Raw genomic sequence first — 25,147 nt, forward strand, 5'->3', positions numbered from 1 at the left:
AACAGTGAGAAAAGACTTTTGCTGCAAATGTCAAATATAAACAGCACACATAAAGAAAACAGTCATAGGTTAAATCCACATGATGAAAGTAATAACATTGTAGCACAGAAAAATGTTAATAACTGGTTAAATACAGGAACTAGGATTCAGGAATGAATTCTTAAAGTGCAAATACTCAGTACATCACACTGGAAGTGATCTACTAGCTACATTATTAACCCATCAAAATAAACAATGGTACAAACAGTTTAAATTCCCAAGCAAAAGCAGATAATAGGGAAATGTAAACATATCGACTGTCATGTGCAAAGTAGCAAAATTTGGTAGCAGCAAAAGGGAAAAAAGTGCATAAATAGATAAAGTGCAAAAAAGTGATTGTGACGAAAAGTGCCAAAGTGCATAGTGAGCCGCATTTTCACAGGACTAGAGATACCATATGAAATATAATTGCTCATAAAAACTCAGATCCCTGAGAAAAATGACCAATATATATAATAAATAACAGCACTCAAAATCACATATGATAAAAGCTAGTATCAAAAAAGCATATCAAAATTTAAAAATGGGTGTATATATAAAAAGCACTATATCCCATATGTCTACAAGATAAAAAGACAAAGCACAATATCAGATACACATTTCATAGAGCACAGACAAGTATACTAAACATTATGTCATGAATGGATAGAATGAAGCAATGCACAAAAATTATATTTACATGATGAGAAACACTCCATTAAACACCTATTTCAGCACCAGCGTGGGCAAATATAATGTATATCACAAATAGGGAACCTAACTTGTGACAAGATGCTCCTGTTAGGGCTAAGACCGTAGAAAGGAAGACAGAGATTAGAAATGCATATACAAAGGTCAATAGAATGATTAGATAATAAATTATTCTAAAAAGTGATGCATTTCTTCAATATTATTTAGCCCGTTGGGCCAACGACTGTCGAACTCTAGGATAAACCGAGCTTCAAGCTTTCTCAATAATAGTTCCCTGTTACTTCCCTTTCTCTGCAAAGGAACAGACCCGATCACAAAATAAGTAAGGCAAGATAGGTTCCTATTGTGGACCTGATTGAAATGCCTAGCGACCGGATAGGCAGGGTCGTTATGCAATATAGCCCTTAAGTGTTGTAATATCCGCACATGCACCTGGAGCTTAGTACTGCCAACGTACCTAAGCCCGCAGGTGCATGTTAGGACATAAACGGCATGATCCATTTTACAGGAGTAATTGCCTTGAATGGATTTCGCCACCGTGCTGAAAGGAGTGTCATAGTGTGAAATGGTTATGCCAAATTTGCATGCCCGGCAGCTTGAGCATTTAAAGAAGCCCCTGGTAGGTCGTAACCAGGGTGCTTTAGTTTTAAGCTCAGGAGCTGCAGTGTCCAAATAGTTCCCCATAGTCTTCGCTCTTCTAAAAGTGACAAGAGGAACAGAAGGTAATCTAGTATTGAGCACATGATCACTAAGCACTATCGGCCAGTTCTTATTAAGGATGGCCCTAATTTTTCTTTCTTCCTTGCTAAAGGTAGTGATCATGCGCGGACAAGATATTCGGGGCTCACTAGCAATAGGAGTCACTGTTTCGGAGATGTTAGTGGGAAACAGGCTCTCTCTCGTCCGAGAAAGAGACTTATTATAGGCAGTTTTGAGCACTGATTCTGAGTACCCCCTGGCTTTAAGACGTGTTGTGAGATCCTTGAGACATACTTCATAATCTGATGGCGAACTACAAATCCTCTTTAGTCTCAACATTTCGCCATAGGGGATACCAGCTATCGTGTGCCTAGGGTGCATGCTAGTAGCGTGCAGAGTGGCATTTCCAGCAGTCGATTTTCTATGTAGGGTAGTGTTGATTTTATTAGCCTTAATGTACACTTCCACATCAAGAAATTGGATCTTTTCTTTCTCGACGTGTGCAGTTAAGTTGAGGTTGAGATTATTATCACTGATTTCATCAATAAATGCAAGTGCCTCAACTTTAGTACCTCTCCAGGAAATAAAAATGTCATTGATATATCTTAAAAAACATAAGACATGATTATCCATCCATACCTTGTGGCGTACCATGAGGACCTGCTCCTCCCACCAGCCAACGTGCAAGCACGCATAGCTGGGAGAGAAGCAGGCCCCCATCGCTACACCCCTGAGCTGTCGAAAGATCTCTTTGCCAAATGAAAAGAAATTATTATGAAGACACCATTCCATAAGGCTGATGATAACCTTGTTGTGCTCGTAATATATGATGGAGCGCTTAGATAAAAAGTGTTTGACTGCAGAGAGCCCCTGTTCATGATCTATACTAGTATAAAGCGCTTCAACATCGAGTGAAATGAGCCACATATCAGTATCCCATGTGATGTTTTCAAGCTTACTGATGAAGTCACTGGTGTCGCGAACAAAACTGGGCAATTCTTTTACAAAATCCTGGAGAAAGAAATCTATATATTCCCCCACTTTCTCATCCACACTCCCTATGGCGGACACAATGGGCCTGCCGGTTATGGGTAACAAGCTTTGTGTATCTTCGGTATGAGATACAAGGAAGGTAACATAGGGAAATTGATGCACATAAACTTAAATTCTTCAAATGAAATTAGGCCCTCCCGCTTCCATTGGCCTAAATATATATATATAGAGTTGCCACTATTGTCAGCAAAGCCGCAGAACACGTTGAGAGTGGGGCCCCTTTCACGCGCTGCCGACAAGCGTGTATGTTTGTTACCAATAGACCGCTTCACTAAAAGAGATCAGAGGCCACAGCGGGGAATTTCTGGAGGAATCTTTAATGTGACCAATTGCATAGCGTAATGCATTTAGGCGATTGTGCCTTCATCGGACGCTGGAGCAAACTGCAAGCACCACCAAGCCCCTCCTTTTATCCTCTTGTGGTCATCCCCCGAGGGGAAAGTCTTCTGGAGGAATATTTATTGTCACCAATTGCATAACGTAGCTGGACATTCCTCTCATACAAAACCATTGAAATTCCCTTGTTAGAGTTAGTTCAGCTAACTATTACTCACGCGCCCGCAATGCACTGCTGATGACGTCACATATTAGATCACTCATGACATGGTCAGTCCCATCGCTCATGACATCACTGATGAGATCTCAAATGACATCACTGATGACATCATCCTTGTGAAAGAGTGGCAGACCTCCTCTCAGTGTAATATAACCCCTGATACACACATTCAAAATAGAAACAAAACATTTCAAAACAAGGAAGATACCAATACCAGTTAGAACAACCTATTCAGTAATTCCAAAATCTACATACACATCCACTCATTCACCAACAGTTCTATATAGTCACTCATACATGTACTCACTCATCATATGTACTCATACACCTATACATCTTGTTAGACACCTATACTCATACATAGAGTTACTCACACACATACTCAAACATGCAAATAAACTATTAAATATCTATTTACTTGCATATACAGCTATACATACACCACTACACTTACTTCTACAGAAACATACACATACTTACTCTCTTAAACAATCACTTATAGAAACACGTACTTATTTAATACAGAACTCTTCCAATCTCTCACTCTCATATATACTCACTTACATACATACATTTTCAGATATACTAGTTTAAAACATATGTAGTTACTCATAAAGACACTATTGAGAAAGTCATTCACTCACTAACACACACATACACACATTCATACACCCATACAGTCCTGCAGACATGCTGTGTTCAAAACACATACAAACAGTGAGTCACTCATTCATGTATCTATGCGCTAAGTAATATCCCCCACCGAACCATACAGACACACAGACACTTATACTGATACTCAAAAAACAACTAATTATCCATATACACACTCGTGTAGCTACTTAGCAACCCATGCAGCCACTTATAGACAAAGTGAGACACTGATATAGATATTTACATATTTTAAACATTACTCGCTAATACATGTATTCTCTAAGATACACTTAATAAGTCAATTATGCAATCATTTTTACAAAAAAAAATCCATTCAGACACTTATTTACCCATTTTTTCTTCCATCGACCTTTAGATATACATATATAAAAAATATTTATTTTTCAGAAAGACACACATTCACTGGATGATGTCATCAGTGATGTCATCAGTGATGTCATTTGAGATGTCATCAGTGATGTTATGAGTGATGTCACTGACCATGTCATGAGTGATGTAATATGCGACATCATCAGCAGTGCATTGCGGCCGCGCGAGTTATAGTCAGCTGAACTAATTATAACGAGGGGATTTCAATGGTTTTGTATTAGAGAAATGTCCAGCTAACATGGGTGAAACCTATGGTTTTTTAAGTGAGTTTCTAAGGTTTTTTGAATGCTAATTCCTAACTATAACGAGTGTGAAACCTATGGTTTTTTCAGTGAATTTCAAAGGTTTTGTAAATCATAATTTTGAAATATACTAATTATTATATTTCTTTCTTTTTATAGTAATTACCTACATTTGTATAATAAATACTTATATTTATTTTATTTTTAAAGTTACATTTCATATTTTTAATGTAAAATAATAACAAAAGTAAATCCAAAAAGAATGCACAGCTAGTGAAACTGCCTCGGTGAATTTGTAAGTGTTTGGTAGGAGCAGATTTACAACACCCTTGTGACTCTTTTACACCACCCTTGGATAACTTTTCTGATGAAGCAGTGGTGCAAAAGATGCACCACGATATGTGGTATTTAGAATGTGACGTATCTGGGAGGTCCGTCACATTGTAAATCCCTGTACCAGAAGGACACATTCCTACATGGGGAGGCGTTCCTGCGCAGGAACACCTCCTAAAAGTGGCTGACTAAAATCTACAAGATTTTACTTTGTCACTTTTGCGTTTATGCTGTGTCAAAACCCTGCACTACCTTGAAGCAGGTGTAAGGATTGACACAGCTGTCTGAGCATAGAGCCCCCAGACCATTGCTGGAGATACATTGCACTTCCAATATAACTCAAACAATGCATCACCTTTAAAGCACAGATACATCACATATATGTGCCATTTTTGTCCCATGGTACACCGCATTGTAAATACGGCGGATCCATGGTGGTGGTGTCATGGAGCACAATAACTGACACATTCCTGGGGATATGCCAGTTATTGTATGTGTGCCCATTAGTGTTTTAATGTAGTGATAGGATTACTACATACGGATAAATGAGTCACTACAAAACTAAAACAACAGTGACAGATTGTTTGCTGGAAGTGTAACAATACAAACTAGTAAATTGAACGTATAAAACACAAATTTGCAAGTACATAGAAGACTACATACATCGTCTATAAGGGTTTTGAAGCAGTCTATGCCCTGAAGCCTATTTTAATGCATGAGTACTTAGATAGTGAGTGGATGATTACAAGACTGCAAGGAAAGAACCTGATTGAATTTATAACAGCCTAAGTTGTACCACAGTATACAGATAAACACATACTGCTGAATGGCTCACTACATTATTAAAACAGTAGTGTGAGAATGTTTGCTGGAAGTATTAGGATACTTATTGAGGAATTGAACGTATAAAACATCAGTTTGCTGGTGCATAGAACAGTGCATGCCCAGTCTATGGAGGTTTGAAACAGCCTATGCATTTAGGCCTCTTTTAATCTATGAGTATCTAAATACTGACTGGATCATTACACTTCTGCAAAGAAAGTTCCTCACTAAATTTATTACAGCTTCAGTTTTACCATGGTACAATGAAAAAGAACATACTGCTGACTGGCTCACTACAATACTAAAACAGCAGTGTCACAGTGTTTGCAGGAAGTCTAAGGATACAGACTGGGCAATTGAAGGCATTTAACACAAGTTTGCAGCTGCATACAAGACTGCATGTATACTCCATACGGATTTTAAGTAATCGATTCCCTTAAACCCACTTTGCATATTTTAAATCAATATAAACATTTAAAGAATATATAACTGAATCTATAACTGCTTCACCTTTAGTACAATAAATACATTAGTAGATAGTGCTCAAACCTTTATTATTTTTCAACAATAAATGTATTCTTGTAACATCTAATAATTTAACAGACATTCCAATGCAACTTCATCAGATATGTCATTCAGATCAATTTCCTCGTCAGCAATTTCTGATTTAATTTGTACTAAAATTTCAACATAATTTAAAACTTCCAGAAATCCCCATCAATGCTTTCGTTTTCAAAATCACAATTCATGTCTGCAGCACTAATTTCCCCTTCTTCACTCTCATTTCCTGTGACAGATATGATTAGTTCTTCAATTATACTCAAAGTAATATCCAAAATATGAGGCTGTTCTCTTTCCATAATTTTTCCTTTATGTTCTTGCTCCTTATATAAAAATATAAACAGTTAGGAGCGTGGCCAAGATGGCGACGGAGTGAGACGTGTAGTGAAGTCCCTCCGGCGCCGAAACCTGCTTAGCTTTGTTTTAGCCCCTGGAGCAGCGAGCTATCGGCGCCCCACCTGCCTGCTGTAAGTCCTACTGCCAGGGTGCCCCCGGAGCAGGCCCGGCTCCAGGAATATTTATTTGGGTGGGCCAAAGGTACTTTCAGGTGGGCCACTGCTGGCCGGGTTTATCGCTTATATATATATAGCCAGGCCTGCTTCTGGGCCCTCCTTTCTCTCCTTAGTCTTACAAGGCACAGTAAAACGCACTCTTTTCCAAGTATCTTTCTAAATATTATCACTTTCAAAAAGTGCTTTTCATCCATGTAATGTCCCTTTGATGGGAAGTGGAGGTTTCTAAGGTGGGAGTATCATGCAAGTGACACTACTCAGGCTCCCTCTGTCCGAGCCTTCAGGGAGAAACTCTCTTCATTACTACCTCCACCTTACACCTGACTCTGCAGCGCACTCCCTTACAGGCTTGATTATCCACTTTTCTACCATCCCCCTCCATTACACCTTATCTCACAGCTGACCTTGGGCTTCAGCCCCATATCAGCCACCATACAGTTTCACTTTCATTATTCCCAGTAAAAAATAATAGCAAAATCATCTTCAAACTTGAAACATTAAATATAGCAGTAAATGTAATTAGCATGCATGTTAAAGTATGCTCCACAGTTGTCCTAATCGGTCGGCTTTAGTGCTGGTGCAAAAGTCTTATTGACCTCTTTTTTTACCTCTTTGTCTGTAGATAACTCAACTTCCACCCTCCAAAAGTGCCCTTCATCTCTCCATAGCCACTCCCCCTCATGGCCTCCTCCCCAGACTCCCTAACTTCCACCCTCCACCAATGCCCCTCATCTCTCCATAGCTCCCTCACACCCCAAGACCTACTCCTCAGATTCCTTCACTGCCACCCTCCACCAGCTCCCCTCATCGCTCTGTAGTTCTCCCCACCCCGTGACCTCCTCCTCGGATTCCCTCACTGCCACCCTCCACCAGTGCCCCTCATCTCTCTGTAGTACCCCCACCCCATGACCTCCTCCTCAACTTCCCTCACTGCTCCCTCCACCAGTGCCCCTCAACTCTCTGTAGTTCTCCATCACCCATGACCTCCTCCTCGGCTTTCCTCACTGCTCCCTCCACAAGTGCCCCTCAACTCTCTGTAGTTCTCCTCCCCCGTGACCTCCTCCTCTGCATCCCTCACTGCTACCCTCCACTAGCGCCCTACATCTCTCTGTAGCCCCCGACCCCATGACCTCCTCCTCGGATTCACTCACTACCACCCTCCACCAGTGCTCCTCATCTTGCCGTTACCCCTCTCTCATATCCATTCCATTTGTTGCATAACGCTAATCATATGAGTGTAGAGTGTCGCAGTACTTTACATAACCGCACACTTTAAACAGAGACAATAAATCGATCTACAGGGAATGTCACATAAGCCAATGAGGATTACAAGGTGTAGAAATCATGTAATCCACACAGGGGGGCAGTATATTTTACGAGGGCTTGGTCTGGAGAAGCAAACACTCAGGATTTAAAGAGTACTCCAGTGGTTGGGAGTTGGCTTTACTGATAAAAAGGTATAACTGCCCAAACAAACTCTTTTTAGTAAAATTAGAATGTTGAAAGAATGGAGAAGTTCTAACTATATCACAACACAAAAAAGTGAAGTTTGTATGCAGCTCTTTGATGACAGTTCATTGGTCACTGTCCTATGTTAGGATAGTAACTTCCGAACTGCAAGTAACACAAGGATATCTGTGACAGAGGTAGTAACCCACTGAGCTATTCCCATAAAATTCAGTTTATCTGCATTTAAAAACTACCAACAGACAAATGGTTGCTCTGCAGCAGGATCGTAAATTACCAGTTATCTGAACAGTTTTTATTGATGTTGTAGATCGGTGGCAGATTTACTGCTCGGGCCAAGGATCATGTTTGGGTGGGCCAGGCTCATGTTTGGGTGGGCCTGGCCCACCCGGCCCACCCTCTAGAACCGGGCCTGCCCCGGAGGCATAGAGACGGTGATATCTTGCCACGTGTGCTGCGGCGGAGTGAGGCCTAGAGATCTCCTGCCTCGAGTGAGAGAAGGGGACGGTCTTCCAGCGCTGCGGCACGAAGTGCGGACGCCGGCGGAAGGCCGTGAGCAGAAGGGAACCCGGCTCGACTGGCGCTGTGCTTACCTTCTCCCGGCGACTGCCGCGGGAGCCCCCAGACCCGAGTAGCATTGCCGGTCGGCCACAGCGGTGTCTGCAGGAGGAGGCCAGGCGCGCCGCCTTACAGAGATGACCGGAGCCGCTGCCACGCCGCACCTCTCCCCATCCTCGGTCAGTGAACCGAATTTGCAATTGGAACTGCTTTGCTGTTGTGGGCTACCGGGACTTTGGTGGCCTGCTGGGGATGCCGGGGGTAAAGTCGTGCCGCCCCTCCCCCGTCCCCGGCGGATGGGTCACGCTGCTGCGGGGAGCCGCCATTAGAGTGCACAGGCCTGTGATGGCACGGCGCACCTGCGGGACAACGGGGGACCTTTCCTGCCACCACAATTCTGCGGCAGGCCTCCTGATGCCGAGGGGGTTCCCTGGGGGCCTGTGCCTCGGAGCCACCCTACCTGTCGAGGAGCCTGGACTGGCACAATCCTGAGGAGTGTAGGCCACAGAGTTATCGCCAGCGGCTGTTGGAGTGAGTGGCTGTAGCGCACGGTGCCCCGGACCCCTGAAGAGTCTGGATAGCATGGTGGCGCCCACCGGCTGGTCGCATCCTGAGCAGCATGTTCCCTGGGTTCTCCCGCAGTGCCCTTTCATGCAAGTTCCGATATAGTGACCTAGCAGCTCTGGGAATTCAATACCACTCTGCTCCCCCTGGGCTACTTTTACAGGCATTTAATAGATTCTAACTTTAATTTTGGGAATAATCCCTCAGTGTATCACCAGGACCCAATTTTTGGTATTAGGAATAAATCCCCACCGCGCTTCCAGGACCAAAATCTTAACCATAGGATTGGTCCTCCGCCCTGTCATCAGACCATATTTCCAGCACACCCTATTTCACATCCATACTTTCCATCTTTGCCCCAGTATAACCTAGGGGAGAGGCGCTATTTAAGGGCGAATCAAAACCGAATCATGCCCCAGAATGAGTTGAGGTATACATATAACATCCCAACTTATAATCGGTTTGAACATGCTTTTTCAAACCTAGAAGATCAGGATTGACTGGGGAATAGGGAAAGTAATATTGAATGTGAAGAGGCAACTAACGATAAAGGGGAATATTCATTTCCAACACAAGCCAACACAATTCCGGGAATAGTAGTGCACTATCACACTGCTACACCTACAGTCATACATGAGGTTGCAACTCCTACACAAACTAACTCTAAGTGGAGTAAAGTTAAAAGTGTTAAAAATGTTAGGAGTAAGCCAGTTAGCCCTCCTAGCTATTCTGACCTGTCAATCCTCAGCTGGAACGTTGCTGGGTTAGAATCAAGATTGTCCGACCCACAATGGGTCCAGCTGTTGGATGACAAAGACATTATTATGTTTCAGGAGACATGGGCTGTGGGGAATTTCTATATAGATGGTTATCATTGTTTTAGTGTGACAGCACCTAAGCCTGACTTTGGACGCGCAGTGGGTGGATTATTTATTGGGATTAAAATATTGGCTGGTGGTACAATCAGAGATTTATCAGGAGGGAACCCGAACATATAGATTCTTGAACTTAAGCGAAAGACCCAGATTTATTTAATTAATTTTTATAATAACGATTTTTACTCTGTACACAATAAGAATTTTTTAGCACTCTCTAAGATTTTACGAAATTTGGAATCAAATTCCGAAATAAAGGAGGAGATAGGGATTCTAATCGGGGGGATTTCAATGCGAAAATCATAAAGAATTGCTGGCATAAGGATAAAAATCATTTAGACCAAGCCAAACAAAGGGGTATTGAATTAGACAACATGTTAACTGAGCATATTCTCAGTAATGCTATGCATACTCCCAGCTCGCTTTGCGCCCCTACGTTCAGAGGCAGGGACTGCTTCTCAACCATTGATTTTATTTTTATGTCTCCCCACCTAATAGATCCTGTAATTAAATCCACAGTGATAGAAACTTCGTTTGGAGATCATAACCCCCTCACAGTCACTCTGCACCTAGGCCCCAGCCCGGTATATGCTCATTTAAATGGCGCAAGAGACATTACACCATCGGGTGATGGTCTGCGATTAAAATGGAGGGGAGTTGATAGCCGGCCATACTAGAAAGTGTGAAAAAGGAATACCCCCAGCTAATCAACTAATGTTTATCCATGGATGGGAACGGTCATAGGATAATCGCTGACTTTGGTAAACTGTGTCTAGCCATAAAAACTTCTTTGTCAGTCCCACTGCCAAAGAAAGGGAAAGAGCCAAGGTGGTTTGATTCTGCCTGCTCATTAGCAAACAGGGAACTTCGTAGGGCATTAGCAACTAAGCCAAGGTGCATAGTAGAGGTACTGGCAGCTAGGAAATATTATAAACTTAAGATAGCTGAAAGGAAGGCTGCATTACTGGCAGAACAGTGTGAGTCGCTGGTTGGAAGCGCAAATTTGAAGGGCAGTGGCCCAATCTGGTCAGCTGTCAGAAAAATGCGAGACATGGGCAAACAATTAACCCCAATTAGCTGTAGTATAACCAGCAGTGTATGGGAGGTCTATTTCTCCAAAATAAATGCCGCACCATCTGTGGAAACAACTAGCTTTGCCTCTGGACAGCCTTGTGGCTTACAGATTGATCTCCATTAGGTGGAAGTAGCCATCAGAGAGAGCCTTGGCAACAAGGCTCCTGGTCCCGATGGACTCCCCATAGATGTTATTAAGCATAGTCCGGATCTATGGGCACCAATTCTCCTTAATGTTTTTAATAGTTTGCCAACAGTACCCATGCCCAATACTTGGGCAACCAGTACCATAGTCCCAATTTTTGAAAAGGGTGAGAGGTCGGACCCAGTAAACTATCGTCCGATTTCTCTTTTGGACAACACCTTAAAAATTCTGGGGCGAGTCCTCTGTAATAGGCTGGTAGAATGGACTGAAGATACAGATCAATTGGACCCGTGAAAATGGGATTCAGGAGCAAGGTGGGTATGGTGGAGCAATGTTTGAACCTAAAGTTGTTAATTGACAAGTATAACGTTGCCATATCGTCCCCTATCTACCTTGCATTCATGGATCTTTAATCCGGCTTTGATTTAGTCAATAGATCTAAACTTTGGGCCATTTCCTGAACTACGGACTGGATGAGGCTCTCGTTAACTTCCTAGCCTATATCCATACGGACCTTAAGGCACAAGTCAGGATTGGGATGGGTGGAGAAGTATCTGGAGCCATTAAAATTGGCAGGGGGGTAAGACAGGGGTGCGTTTTAGCACCCCTGTTGTTTATTATTTATATCAATGGTCTAGCCAAAGCCCTAAAACAAGTGACTACAGATGAACCAATAATCCAGGGGCAACCACTACCAGTCCTATTATACGCAGACGATGCGGTCCTTATGGGCCGCACCCCAATTGCCCTCCGCCTACTTGTCAAAACTTTTGTTCAATATATGGAGGGCCTAGATCTGCGTGTAAATTTAAAAAAATCTTTTATTATGCCATGTGGGCCTGGAAAACGAAAGCTTAATACTATACACATAGGGACAGATAAATTAGAAACTTTAACCACATTTCCTTACCTAGGGTTGGTTTTCGCTGCAAACGGCTCATGGAGTGGGCATTTGGCCCACGCCATGGGCAAGTTCTCGAAAGCCACCAATTCCATTCTGAGTCTGTCCTGCCCAAAGAAAATAGGCGCCACTAGAGCTATTTTAAAATTTTTTAGATTACAGTGCATACCAGTAGCTACATATGGGGCTGAGGTTTGGGGATTGGGGAAAAGTTCCAGTATTCAGCAAGAAGAAAGCCGCTTTTGCAGGAAAATACTGGGCGCCCCAATCTCATCCTCTCAATTTATGTGTCACAAAGAACTAAACCTCCCCTATGTATGTGATTTCATTAGAGCTAGACCAGCTCTATTCTGGATCAGGATCTGGAGGAATAATTCATCCACTTTAACACAAGATATTATAAAAGATTGTCTTAAATGTGACCATGGCCTAGTAATCCCCTGGCTCGCTGGGGTCTCAAAAACCCTGCGTGCCGTGGACAGAGGAGATCTTTTTTCCGACCCATCCAGGATCGAGCCTAAAGACAAAATTGAGGTCAAACAAGCACTGTATGCACTTTATAATTCAGAACGAATGGGAAGGGAAACACTCAAATCTACTGTTGTGATATACATGGGTTATGAATTGTGAAGGCAACCATTTCCATCCTACCTCACCTTACCCATGACCAATTGGGAAAGATCACTGTTATTTTGCCTTAGGGCGGGCTCTGTGAAATTCCTACTGGGTTTTCCTTTGGGTTTTCACTATACAACACAATATAACCCATGTCCATGTGATGGTACTAGCACACAGAATGATTTGCACTTCCTATTTTTCTGTAAATTTTATTTAAAGTATATTAACTGGTTTTTCACCCCATATTTTAGAAAACAAAGACCCCTGTCACTGAGGGAGTCTTATTCAATGTTGCTCTCCCTGGACACAGATGAATTAACCTTTCACACTAGCACTTTCTTGAGATTGATAACACGCGCACGTAAAATGATGGAAAACCCCTGAAAATTGACTTATGAGAGCTGCAATAGATTTTCAACTATTATGAATATTGTATTTTGAATTGCAAGGAATCTCACTGTGTTTTTAATGTTGTACTTTTATGAATTTTATGAAATTCGAATAAAGGTCTTTTGAATTGAATTGAATTGAGACGTTTAGAATACAGGTACATCCTAGACCTGAACACAATTTTTCCTAATGGGTTGAACAGGGATGAGGAGTTAGAAGTACATTTGGGATGATTGATTATCACCCATCTTCCTGGTCCCCTGACTCTGTCTAGTCTCATGTATCCTCTCATAATTGGGGGTCTTAACAGGTGTTTATGATGAAGGCTGTGCAATAAGACAAGAACCTACTCCCAAACTAACACAATTTAGATATCTATGACCCATTGATGGCGAACTCTTGCACCCAGACACTTTATGCATTTCATATGTTTTATATATTTATAGCTATTTGTTATATTTATATATAGAGAGAAGGATTGAATTTATATTTTTTTATAAAGTGTTTTGGATATAAATATACCTATACATGAATTTCAGAATTATTATGGTAATTGTCCCATTGGATATAGTATTGGATTCATTATCAATTTAGTTATTTACACCCTCTCATATATAGCTTTTATAATGTAAGATGTGTGAAGTGTTTTCAAGATGGTCTGAATGGTTTGGCTTTAGCATGACTATACCATGGAAACTATTGGGATGATTCCCTTCATGTCACATAATGCTTATATTTGGCTAGAGCACTGGCCCAAGAGTTTGCTCCCAAAACATTCCATAAGTCCAAGTAGGAGATATAAGAGGAATTGAAATGTTAAGTTGGCTTGTTTTTTTTATATAAAGGAATTTTTATAAAATCAAAAATATACATATAAATGATTATGAAATGAATATGGATATAACCAATTTAAAAAACCAATATGTTTGAAGATTAGGGCATAAAAAGTAACAGAGGTTGTCTTTTCTATGATGTAGTGTCCCTTTAAATTAGAATGACTTCAAACATAATGTGACTTTCATAACGGCTGGGATGGACATTGTATTGTGTTGTTGAAGGTACACACACACACACTCACACACACACATATATATATCTATATATATATCTATCTATCTATCTATATATATATATATATATATATATATATAGATATAGATATATATATATATATATATATATATATATATATATATATATATATATATATATATATATATATATATATATATATATATAGATATATATATATATAGATAGATATATATATAACACTAAAAACCCATAGGTTTCAGGGACGTTATAGTTAGTTGACTCATATAAAACCAGAGAAATTTGCACGTTATAGTTAGTTGAGCTAACTATAACTCGCCCGCCCGCAATGCACTGCTGATGACGTCACATATTACATCACTCATGACATGGTCAGTGACATCACTGATGACATCTCCAATGACATCACTGATGACATCACTGATGTCATCTGACAATGTCATGAGTGATGTAATATGTGACGTCATCAGCAACACTTGGACTGGCAGGCTGAGGCGTTGTGTGGACCCGAGTGAGAACTTTGTTTCATTTTTATTTCAAGACTGCACTCCAAAGTTTCCTTTTTCGCCAGTGATACCGACCCCCCAAACCACTGTGTTAAAACTCTACAGCGCTACCTACCTGGAATCTGGAACCGTATTCTGGGAGTTGCAGTTCCGTAGCATGCAAGAAAGTGCAACAGGTGCGTGGTATGCTATCAGAGGGCGTGGCCGCTTGCTTTATCAAGAGGGGGCAGCTCATTTGAACATTCAGCGACAATTGGAAGTGTGTGCAACACATTTTGGGCGCCAAGGAAGGCACAAATCGCCGAAATGCATTCGCCATCAAAATCTGAATAAAGTTGCTTCCAAAGGTTTCCTCTGTGTGGCTGCTGCTCTTCTTTTCGTGGAGGAGTTTTGTATCATTTAGTTTACGTTGGCCAGAGACGCAACAACAGTGGCCCCGCCTTTCAAGTAGCTCAGAGGATACTGGCAAACGCTTCGGCACTTTGTTTTTGATCCAAGGGATTGGTTTGCTCCGTAGCCCGCCAAGACATCCAGGACGAGATGGAGCAGTTGTCAGGTATTTGACCTGACATTGGGCGAGATGTGTGACAGACTTGCCCCTGCTGCTATTAACACCTGGACTGGCAGGCTGAGGCGTTGTGGGGACCCGAGGGAGAACTTTGTTTATTTTTTATTTCAAGACTGCACCCCAAAGTTTCCTTTTTCGCCAGTCGTACCGACGCCCCAAACTACTGTGTTAAAACTCTACAGCGCTAACTACCTGGAATCTGGAACCGTATTCTGGGAGTTGCAGTTCCGTAGCATGCAAGGAAGTGCAACAGGTGCGTGGTATGCTATCAGGGGGCGTGGCCGCTTGCTTTATAAAGAGGGGGCGGCTCGTTTGAACATTCAGCGACAATTGGAAGTGCGTGCAACACATCTTGCACCGCTACCTTGAATAAAACATTTGGCATATCCTTACCTGACGGTGGTCCTTTCCCACAGCAGGCAACTTGTTGTGATGGTGTTTATGCGGCTTGCCTGAGCCGCGGGAAAAGGTACGGCTGCTGTTCCAGCAGTCCTGTGGGCGCACCTCGGGCATGCTCTCGAAGGACGTCAGAATCCGATATTCAAGGTACTGAGCAGTTGGTGCGAGTTCAAGACAGCTGAACGCCGCAATCCACATGGATTTCATTTTATTTTACGAGCAGAACTGAACGGCAACTCACTTGAGTATTATCATAACATCAAGGCACTACGAAGACCACAGGCCACTGTGGTGGCCACGCCCACAACGGCGGATTACATTGAAATATAAATGGTGCTGTGAACATTGCCGCTCATTCTATGCTCAAGCGACAACCACTGAAGAAGGGACAGTTGGTTCATGAACAGTGGGTTTTTCTGTCTACCCGCACCGCTACCTTGAATGAAACATTTGGCATATCCTTACCTGACGGTGGTCCTTTCCTACAGCAGGCAACTTGTTGTGATGGTGTTTATGCGGCTTGCCTGAGCCGCAGGAAAAGGTATCGACTGCTGTTCCAGCAGTCCTGTGGACGTGACACGGGCGTGCTCTTGAAGGATGTTGGAAGCCGATATTCAAGGTACTGAGCAGTTAGTGCGAGTTCAAGACAGCTGAACGCCGCAATCCACATGGATTTCATTTTATTTTACGAGCAGAACTGAACGGCAGCTCACTTGAGTATTATCATAACATCAAGGCACTATGAAGACCACAGGTCACTGGGGTGGCCACGCCCACAACGGTGGAACACATTGAAATATAAATGGTGCTGCGAACATTGCCGCTCATTCTATTCTCAAGCCATAACCCCTGAAGAAGGGACAGTTGGTTCATGAACAGCGGGTTTGTCTGTCTACCCGCACCGCTACCTTGAATAAAACATTTGGCATATCCTTACCTGACGGTGGTCCTTTCCCACAGCAGGCAACTTGTTGTGATGGTGTTTTTGCGGCTTGCCTGAGCCACAGGAAAAGGTACCGGCTGCTGTTCCAGCAGTCCTGTGGGCGCGCCACGGGCATGCTCTCGAAGGACGTCAGAAGCCGATATTCAAGGTACTGAGCAGTTGGTGCGAGTTCAGGACAGCTGAACGCCGCAATCCACATGGATTTCATTTTATTTTACGAGCAGAACTGAACGGCAGCTCACTTGAGTATTATCATAACATCAAGGCACTACGAAGACCACAGGCCACTGTGGTGGCCACGCCCACAACGGCGGATTACATTAAAATATAAACGGTGGTGCGAACATTGCCGCTCATTCTATGCTCAAGCGACAACCCCTGAAGAAGGGACAGTTGGTTCATGAACAGCTGGTTTGTCTGTCTACCCACACCGCTACCTTGAATAAAACATTTGGCATATCCTTACCTGACGGTGGTCCCTTCCTACAGCAGGCAACTTGTTGTGATGGTGTTTATGCGGCTTGCCTGAGCCGCAGGAAAAGGTATCGACTGCTGTTCCAGCAGTCCTGTGGACTTGCCACGGGCGTGCTCTCGAAGGACGTCGGAAGCCGATATTCATGGTACTGAGCAGTTGGTCAGTTGGTGCGAGTTCAAGACAGCTGAATGCCGCAATCCACATGGATTTCATTTTATTTTACGAGCAGAACTGAACGGCAGCTTACTTGAGTATTATCATAACATCAAGGCACTACGAAGACCACAGGCCACTGGGGTGGCCAAGCCCACAACGGCGGAATACATTGAAATATAAATGGTGCTGCGAACATTGCCGCTCATTCTATTCTCAAGCCATAACCCCTGAAGAAGGGACAGTTGGTTCATGAACAGCGGGTTTGTCTGTCTACCCGCACCGCTACCTTGAATAAAACATTTGGCATATCCTTACCTGACGGTGGTCCTTTCCTACAGCAGGCAAATTTTTTTTTTTTTTTTTTTAAATATTTTTTTATTTTCTTTCACTTTTTCTGTTAATTACGATGCAGTATTTACAGTACAGGATTTTCACACCATTATACATACATATACAATACAACCAACTATATACCCATAACAAAACCAAAATTATGAAAAAAAAATGGAAAACATAGAGACTGAAAAACAAAACAGATCAGGTCATAATCTAACGTATCCCATAAAAGAATTTTTAAGCCTTGCTTCTCTTCCACTCTTCGATGGGGCGCCAAATCTTACCACCCAGCGATCTTGCCCTTCTGCCTTTCCTATCGTAAATGGCTTTCTCCAGGTTGTATATGTGTAAAATCTTTGCCATCCATATCTGGAACGTCGGTGCAGATTTGTCTTTCCAAGCTTTCGCAATAATAAGTCTAAAAACTGCTGTGACCACAAACAAAAATTCTGGATGAATATTGTTATCATCTATACTGATGCCTAGTATCATCAAATCGTCCGTTAATTTCATTTTTAGCCCCAAAGATTTCTCCAGAAATACCTCTATTGCCGCCTTTAAAGTAAAAAGCTGTGGGCACTGTGAAAACATATGCGTGATATTAGCACTCGATGAGTTACAACGTGGACAAGTTATTCCAGTGCTACCCCCCCCATTGTGCAATTCTAGCTGGTGTGTGGTATAATGAAAAGATGGTCTTATAATGTTGGGTTTGTAAAGTAGCTGAACAAAGTATGGTTCTTCCTAAGTCTAATGAAGCTTGCAAAGCTTCCGGATGGGCCCTTACTTGTTCCACCCATTTGTTGCTATATTTCTCCCTATCATCAGATTTGTATGCCTGTAATTCTGTATATAATTGCCTAATTGATCCCCTTAAACTACTCCCCAAATAATCCATAATCCTGCAACTTGTCATTCCTACTGGACCCCCTGTTTTGTATGAAAGTAACTTCTAATTTGTAAATATTTAAAGAAATTGTTCCCAGGTATTTTAAATCTATGTTGAATTTCTTGAAATAGTAGGAACCCCCCTTCCACATCCAACAAGTCTCCTAATTTCTTAACTCCTCTACCATCCCACTCTTTCATAACAGCATCCCAAAAGATTTCTATTGGGAGATCGACATTCCAGTATAACCTCAGGTATCTATTATATCTTCCTAATCCTACCTTCTTCATAATAACCCTCCAAATTTTGTATACAGCGCCCAAGGTCTTGAATCTTGTATGTTTAAAATAGGCGAAATCTACTGTAGTGACTAGAGCATTCATTGCCCTTTCCCCCAACAGTGCTTTATAAACATTCTCTATACCTGCCCCCTCCTCTTGATGATCGGTGCCTCCTAAAAGTCCTTTAGAATATTGCAAAACTGCCGCCCAGTAGTAAAATCTGAAATCCGGTGCCCCCCATCCTCCCTTCTCCCTTGGTAGTGTCAAAAATCTATAGGCTCTTCGTGTCTTCCCTTGTGCCCAAATTAATCTATTTAGTGTTGCTTCTATCTTATTAAACCACGTGCCATCAAAAAATAGAGGGATTGCCCTAAACAAATAGAGGAATTTAGGGAAAGTAACCATTTTGATGAAATTAATACGGCCCATTAGTGTCAGATGTAAATTGTTAACTCTCTCCAAATTTCTCTTAACCTTCCCTAGCAGTGGCTCCATATTAATCTCCACCAATTCTCCTAGCTCCGCGGTCACCCTAACTCCCAAATATGTTGCTTCCGGGACTACTCTTGCATCTACAAATGTAGAGTATCTATTCTGAACTATCTGTGTCTTCCCTCTATTTATTGAATACCCTGAGAAGACACCAAATTTCCTCGCCTCCTGTTCAATTTCAGACAATGCTCCCGCCGGTGCTGATGTTATAATAGCCACGTCATCTGCGTAAGCAAATAATTTGAAATCTTTCTCATGCATTGTAACTGGAGGGATCTTACAATTAGCTGATAGTCTTCTCAGGAACGGGTCCAGGTAAATGGCAAACAGCAAGGGCGAGGCTGGACATCCCTGTCTAGTCCCCCGCCCAATCTGTACCGTCTTTGAGTAGGATTTATTAATTCTTATCCTAGCAGTAGGTTGTCTATAAAGTGCCTGTATTGCTGCAATGAATCCCTTACCTATTCCTGCCCATTCCATCGCTTTCCATAAGTAAGCCCAAGAGACCCTGTCGAAGGCCTTCTCGGCGTCCAGAAAGATCGCTGCGACAGGATCTCCAGAGGCCTCTGCTGCATCTAAGATAGTGATCATCTGCCTGGTATGTTGGGTGGTCCCTTTACCAGGTATAAACCCATGTTGTTCCGGGGATACTACTTTCTCTATGACCTTGCTCAGCCTGTTAGCTAAAGCCTTGGCGAATATCTTAACATCAGCATTTAATAGAGTAATTGGCCTATATGAGCCTGGTTCTGTTGGCGGTTTATCCTTTTTTAAGATCACTATAATGTCCGCGTTGGCCCATGACTGTGGAATAATTCTACCACCCTGTGCCAGACAACAGATAGCCCACAAATCTTTACCTATAACATCCCAAAAGGTTTTGTAAAACTCTGCAGGTATCTGGTCCTGTCCTGTTGCTTTGCCCGATGGCAAATTAGCTACTGCATCTCTTAACTCCTGAACTGTTAACAACTCGTCTAATTTATCCCTCTCCTCTATACTAAGCTCTGTCTGTGGTCTTTGTGTTAGATAATCCGTACTTTCTTCCTCTATAGCTCCCGTACTTGCATCTTGCTCGTATAAAGCCTCATAAAACCTCCTAAACACCTCCTGTACATCCTCCACCTTATTTACAAGTGTCCCAGTGCTATCCCTGACTTCTTTTATCTCCCCTGCTGCTAGCGTTTGTCTGGTTCTGATTGCCAGGAGGTGCCCAACCCTTTCGTTGAATTCGTAGCACTTCTCCTTCTTTGCTAGGTAATTCCTAGCTAACTTCTGCGCTAATATAACACCTGTTTCTGCTTTTTGTGTTTCCAAGTCCAGTAATATCTGTTCAAAGGGTTCATGCTTGCTTATTGCCTCCACTAGAGCCTCTTCAAGTGCCAACAGGGTTCTGATCTCCTCTTCCGTTTTCTCCTTTTCTCCTCTATTTCTTGCAATTGTATAGCTTAATGTCTCCCCTCTTATGCCTGCCTTAAAGCTATCCCATACCACATCCGCTGAGGCTGAATACCTATTGATATCCCAGAATTGTGTTATCCATGAATTCATTCTTATAATATACTCCTCCTCTTTCAGCAACCCTCGTTCAAATGTCCATGTAGATCTTGTTCTTTCTTTATCTTGAGAGGTTTGAATACTTAGGACCAGTGGATTATGATCTGACACTATTCTGGGGAGCCGTTCTATTCTGGAGCTACCTACGAGTGAGCTAGAAATGAAAAAGTAGTCCAATCTCGCTATAGATTTGTGTGGGGCAGAATAAAAGGTGCTACCTGTACCCAATGGATTCGTTTCCACCCACATATCACTTAATGCATTATGACGAGCAAGATTTTGTACTGTTCTGCATATCTTTTTCTTCCTTCCAGTGTATTTCCCCCCCTTCCTATCGAGGAGACCATTTAAACCGTTAATGTTAAAATCCCCGCAGCATATCACAGGTTCTGGCCATAATGCTAATTCTCTATCCACAAATTGAAATACCTCAGGTTCATCGTCATTTGGGCCATACAATGAGATAAGTGTGCATCTTCCTGCAGAAGTTTCCAGCTCAAGCATTACCCATCTCCCATCACTGTCCTCCTTTTTCTTTTTAACTTTTGTGCTACCTTTCCTTGCCAACACTGCAACTCCCTTACATCTTTCTTCCTGACCTGTGTAGGCAAGAACCTCAAAACCCATTTGCTCAAACAGGTACTTATCCTTAACAGCTACGTGTGTTTCCTGTAAACAAATTATATCGATTTTCCAGAAACGTAGTAATGCACCCAGCTTTTGCCTTTTTTCCCTGTTATTTAAGCCACAGATATTCATCGTGATTATCCTAGTTTCCAAGTAACATATTTTTCTTTTTTCCAACATTTCAATTGTCCACGCCCAATGCTTCCCGCATTTTCTCTCTTCATAATGACTTTTACAAAACTGTACTGTATTACTGCTCCAACCAACACCCGTGTCCCCCCCCCACCACCCTCCCTTTTTGTAGCCCCCCTCCCAGACTGCGGTCCCACCCCCCCTACAACAGGCAAATAGGTCACTCCTGACCTATGCGTGTCCACTGTGCATTGCAGCGTCGCCCCCCTCTCCTCCCCTTCCAAAAAAGAAACTACTACTCCTGACAAATCCTACCACCCAGGCACTTGAGTGGCTTCTCCACTTTCTCTTTACCACTCTTTACAATTTTATCTTCTTTACCTTTTTCCCCCACTTTATTAATACACCCCCTTGAATACTACCTTCTAGCTCCCCCTTTCTCTTTTAGCTCTTCTAGATATTCTCCAGCCTTAATCTCTGAGAAAAACATTCTGACTCTACCACCTACAATGACTTTTAGTTTTGCTGGGAACATCAAATATGCCTCAGCGCCTTGACTCTAAAATGCTGATATCAATTGTCTGAGTCTCCACCGCCTCTCAACAGTAACATGGCAGAAGTCAGGTCTTGCAAAGAATGTGATTCCATCCACCGTCTTCTTAGAGTCAGGTCTGGCTTTCTCCATCAGTTCTTGTCTCGCCAGGAAGTTTCCAAAGAATACTAGCATAGCCCTTGGCAATGCACCCTCGTCTCTTCTTTTCTTTGCCGTGAGCGGAAACCTGTGAGCTCTCTGCACCTCGTGCTCCCATTGCCATGGTGCCTCTGCAAAGGCACCTTTCAACAGCTTAATGACGAAGCCTCTGGGGTCTTGTCCCTCTGCCCCTTCCTCTATTCCAAGGAGTCTGGCGTTATTGCGCCTCTGGCGATTCTCCAAATCCTCCACCTTCCATTGTAGGTCCTCCACTATCTTCATCTGCTCCTCTCTACTTGCCTGCCAGTCAGTAACTTCCTCCTCTATTCTGCCCGTCCTTTCTTCAACACCTATGACTCTTTCTTCCACTTCCTCACATTTTTTGTTTATTTTCCTGATAGAAGCTTGGATTATTTTGGTGTCATGCCTGGCCCTCCTACTTTCAGTTCTAGCTTCCGTTTGTATTTGCTTTAATGTTGCAAATATCATATCCAGCTTCCCATCCTCACTTTGAGTGTCTTGCCCGTCTTCCTTATAAAAATTGGAGGTAGCAGAATAGTCCCATACCAGCTTTTTGTGAGTGTTCTTAAAGGAGCTTATAGGAGAGCCTGATTTTCTGACTGTCAGCTTGCGCTTTTTTTGTGTTCCTCTCCCTTTGGAGCCTCCTGTGTCGCCGGAGCTGGAGCATGAATCTACTGATTCTCTCTCATCTTCGCTACTTGTTATCGTGGAATCTGATTCTTCGGGGACTGAGAAAAATCTATCCCCCTCTGCCCCCTCAGCACCCTCTGCACCCTCTGTGAAATCAGTGTCTAGCTGTTCCTTTTGCCCTCGCCGTGGTCTGGGGCTCATAGCAATGTCCTTTTGTGTAACTTTCCCAGATTGCGCTTGCTCCTCTAAGATCTCAGCCTCCACCTCCTGAAGCGCTTCTAACATTGGGTCTGTGCACAATGCCTCCGTCATTCCAACCCCACCAGCAGAATCTCTCACCTCTTTTTCCGCGTCTGTGTGCTCCGTATCTCTCTCAGCGGTAATTGACCAGCTTTCCGCTTGGTGTTCCGTGGGAAGCGTGAGCTCTGTTTGTGCTGGTTGCCTGGTAACGTCTCCGCTTGCGTCCTCGAGGACGCTGCTCCCAGGACCGGCTGCCGGCAGGATTACTGTGTTTGACAATGCCGCTGTGCCTGCTCCTGAAGCCGATGAAACAACTGTGCCTGCTCCTAAAGCCCCCGGGGGTGCTTTGACGCTGAAGACTTCTATCATAGAGGGCTGACAGAAGGTGAGGTCGCCTTTCTTTTTCTCCGATGTAGTTCTTCCCGCTTGGCTATTGTTACCGCTGCGAGTATCTACATTCAATTTAGGCTCCTTGTCTTTTTCGCCGGCTTTCTCGTTCTTCTCTATTTTCCGCTGCTGAGCCCTGGAAGCCGTCGATATCGTGGGTGTTGAGCGTTTGCTGGGGGGTGGCATTTTTGTTTTGGGTATAGTGCCGGTCCTTCCTGGATCCTTCTGACACGTTTCTTTAGATAATCCGAAGTTCGAGGTCTGTTTATCTTTCCCTCGATTTGCCATCTCTGCCTCGATAGCCTTTAAAAATGCAATGAACAAAGCCTTTACTTTATCAGTAACCCGTTTCAGGCTGTAGGATCCGTCACTTTGTTCCTCGAATCTCAGCCAACAAAACCTCCGTAGCATACTAACTTTCTGAAGCCGATCAGGTGCCTGGCCTATCCATGGGTTGGAGAGGGGTCTGGATGCGACTCGCACCTACAATGCTACAGCGGCCATCTTGCCCCCTGCAAGCAAACCCGAAGAAGGGACAGTTGGTTCATGAACAGCGGGTTTGTCTGTCTACCCGCACCGCTACCTTGAATAAAACATTTGGCATATCCTTACCTGACGGTGGTCCTTTCCCACAGCAGGCAACTTGTTGTGATGGTGTTTATGCGGCTTGCCTGAGCCGCAGGAAAAGGTACCGGCTGCTGTTCCAGCAGTCCTGTGGGCGCGCCACGGGCGTGCTCTCGAAAGACGTCAGAAGCCGATATTCAAGGTACTGAGCAGTTGGTGCGAGTTCAAGACAGCTGAACGCCGCAATCCACATGGATTTCATTTTATTTTACGAGCAGAACTGAACGGCAGCTCACTTGAGTATTATCATAACATCAAGGCACTACGAAGACCACAGGCCACTGTGGTGGCCACGCCCACAACGGTGGATTACATTGAAATATAAATGGTGCTGCGAACATTGCCGCTCATTCTATGCTCAAGCGATAACCCCTGAAGAAGGGACAGTTGGTTCATGAACAGTGGGTTTGTCTGTCTACCCGCACCGCTACCTTGAATAAAACATTTGGCATATCCTTACCTGACGGTGGTCCTTTCCTACAGCAGGCAACTTGTTGTGATGGTGTTTATGCGGCTTGCCTGAGCCGCAGGAAAAGGTATCGACTGCTGTTCCAGCAGTCCTGTGGATGTGCCACGGGCGTGCTCTCGAAGGATGTCGGAAGCCGATATTCAAGGTACTGAGCAGTTGGTCAGTTGGTGCGAGTTCAAGACAGCTGAACGCCGCAATCCACATGGATTTCATTTTATTTTACGAGCAGAACTGAACGGCAGCTTACTTGAGTATTATCATAACATCAAGGCACTACGAAGACCACAGGCCACTGGGGTGGCTATGCCCACAACGGCGGAATACATTGAAATATAAATGGTGCTGCGAACATTGCCGCTCATTCTATTCTCAAGCCATAACCCCTGAAGAAGGGACAGTTGGTTCATGAACAGCGGGTTTGTCTGTCTACCCGCACCGCTACCTTGAATAAACATTTGGCATATCCTTACCTGACGGTGGTCCTTTCCTACAGCAGGCAACTTGTTGTGATGGTGTTTATGCAGCTTT

This window comes from Lissotriton vulgaris, chromosome 12 (assembly GCF_964263255.1).
Source record: "Lissotriton vulgaris chromosome 12, aLisVul1.2, whole genome shotgun sequence".
NCBI lineage: Eukaryota > Metazoa > Chordata > Amphibia > Caudata > Salamandridae > Lissotriton > Lissotriton vulgaris.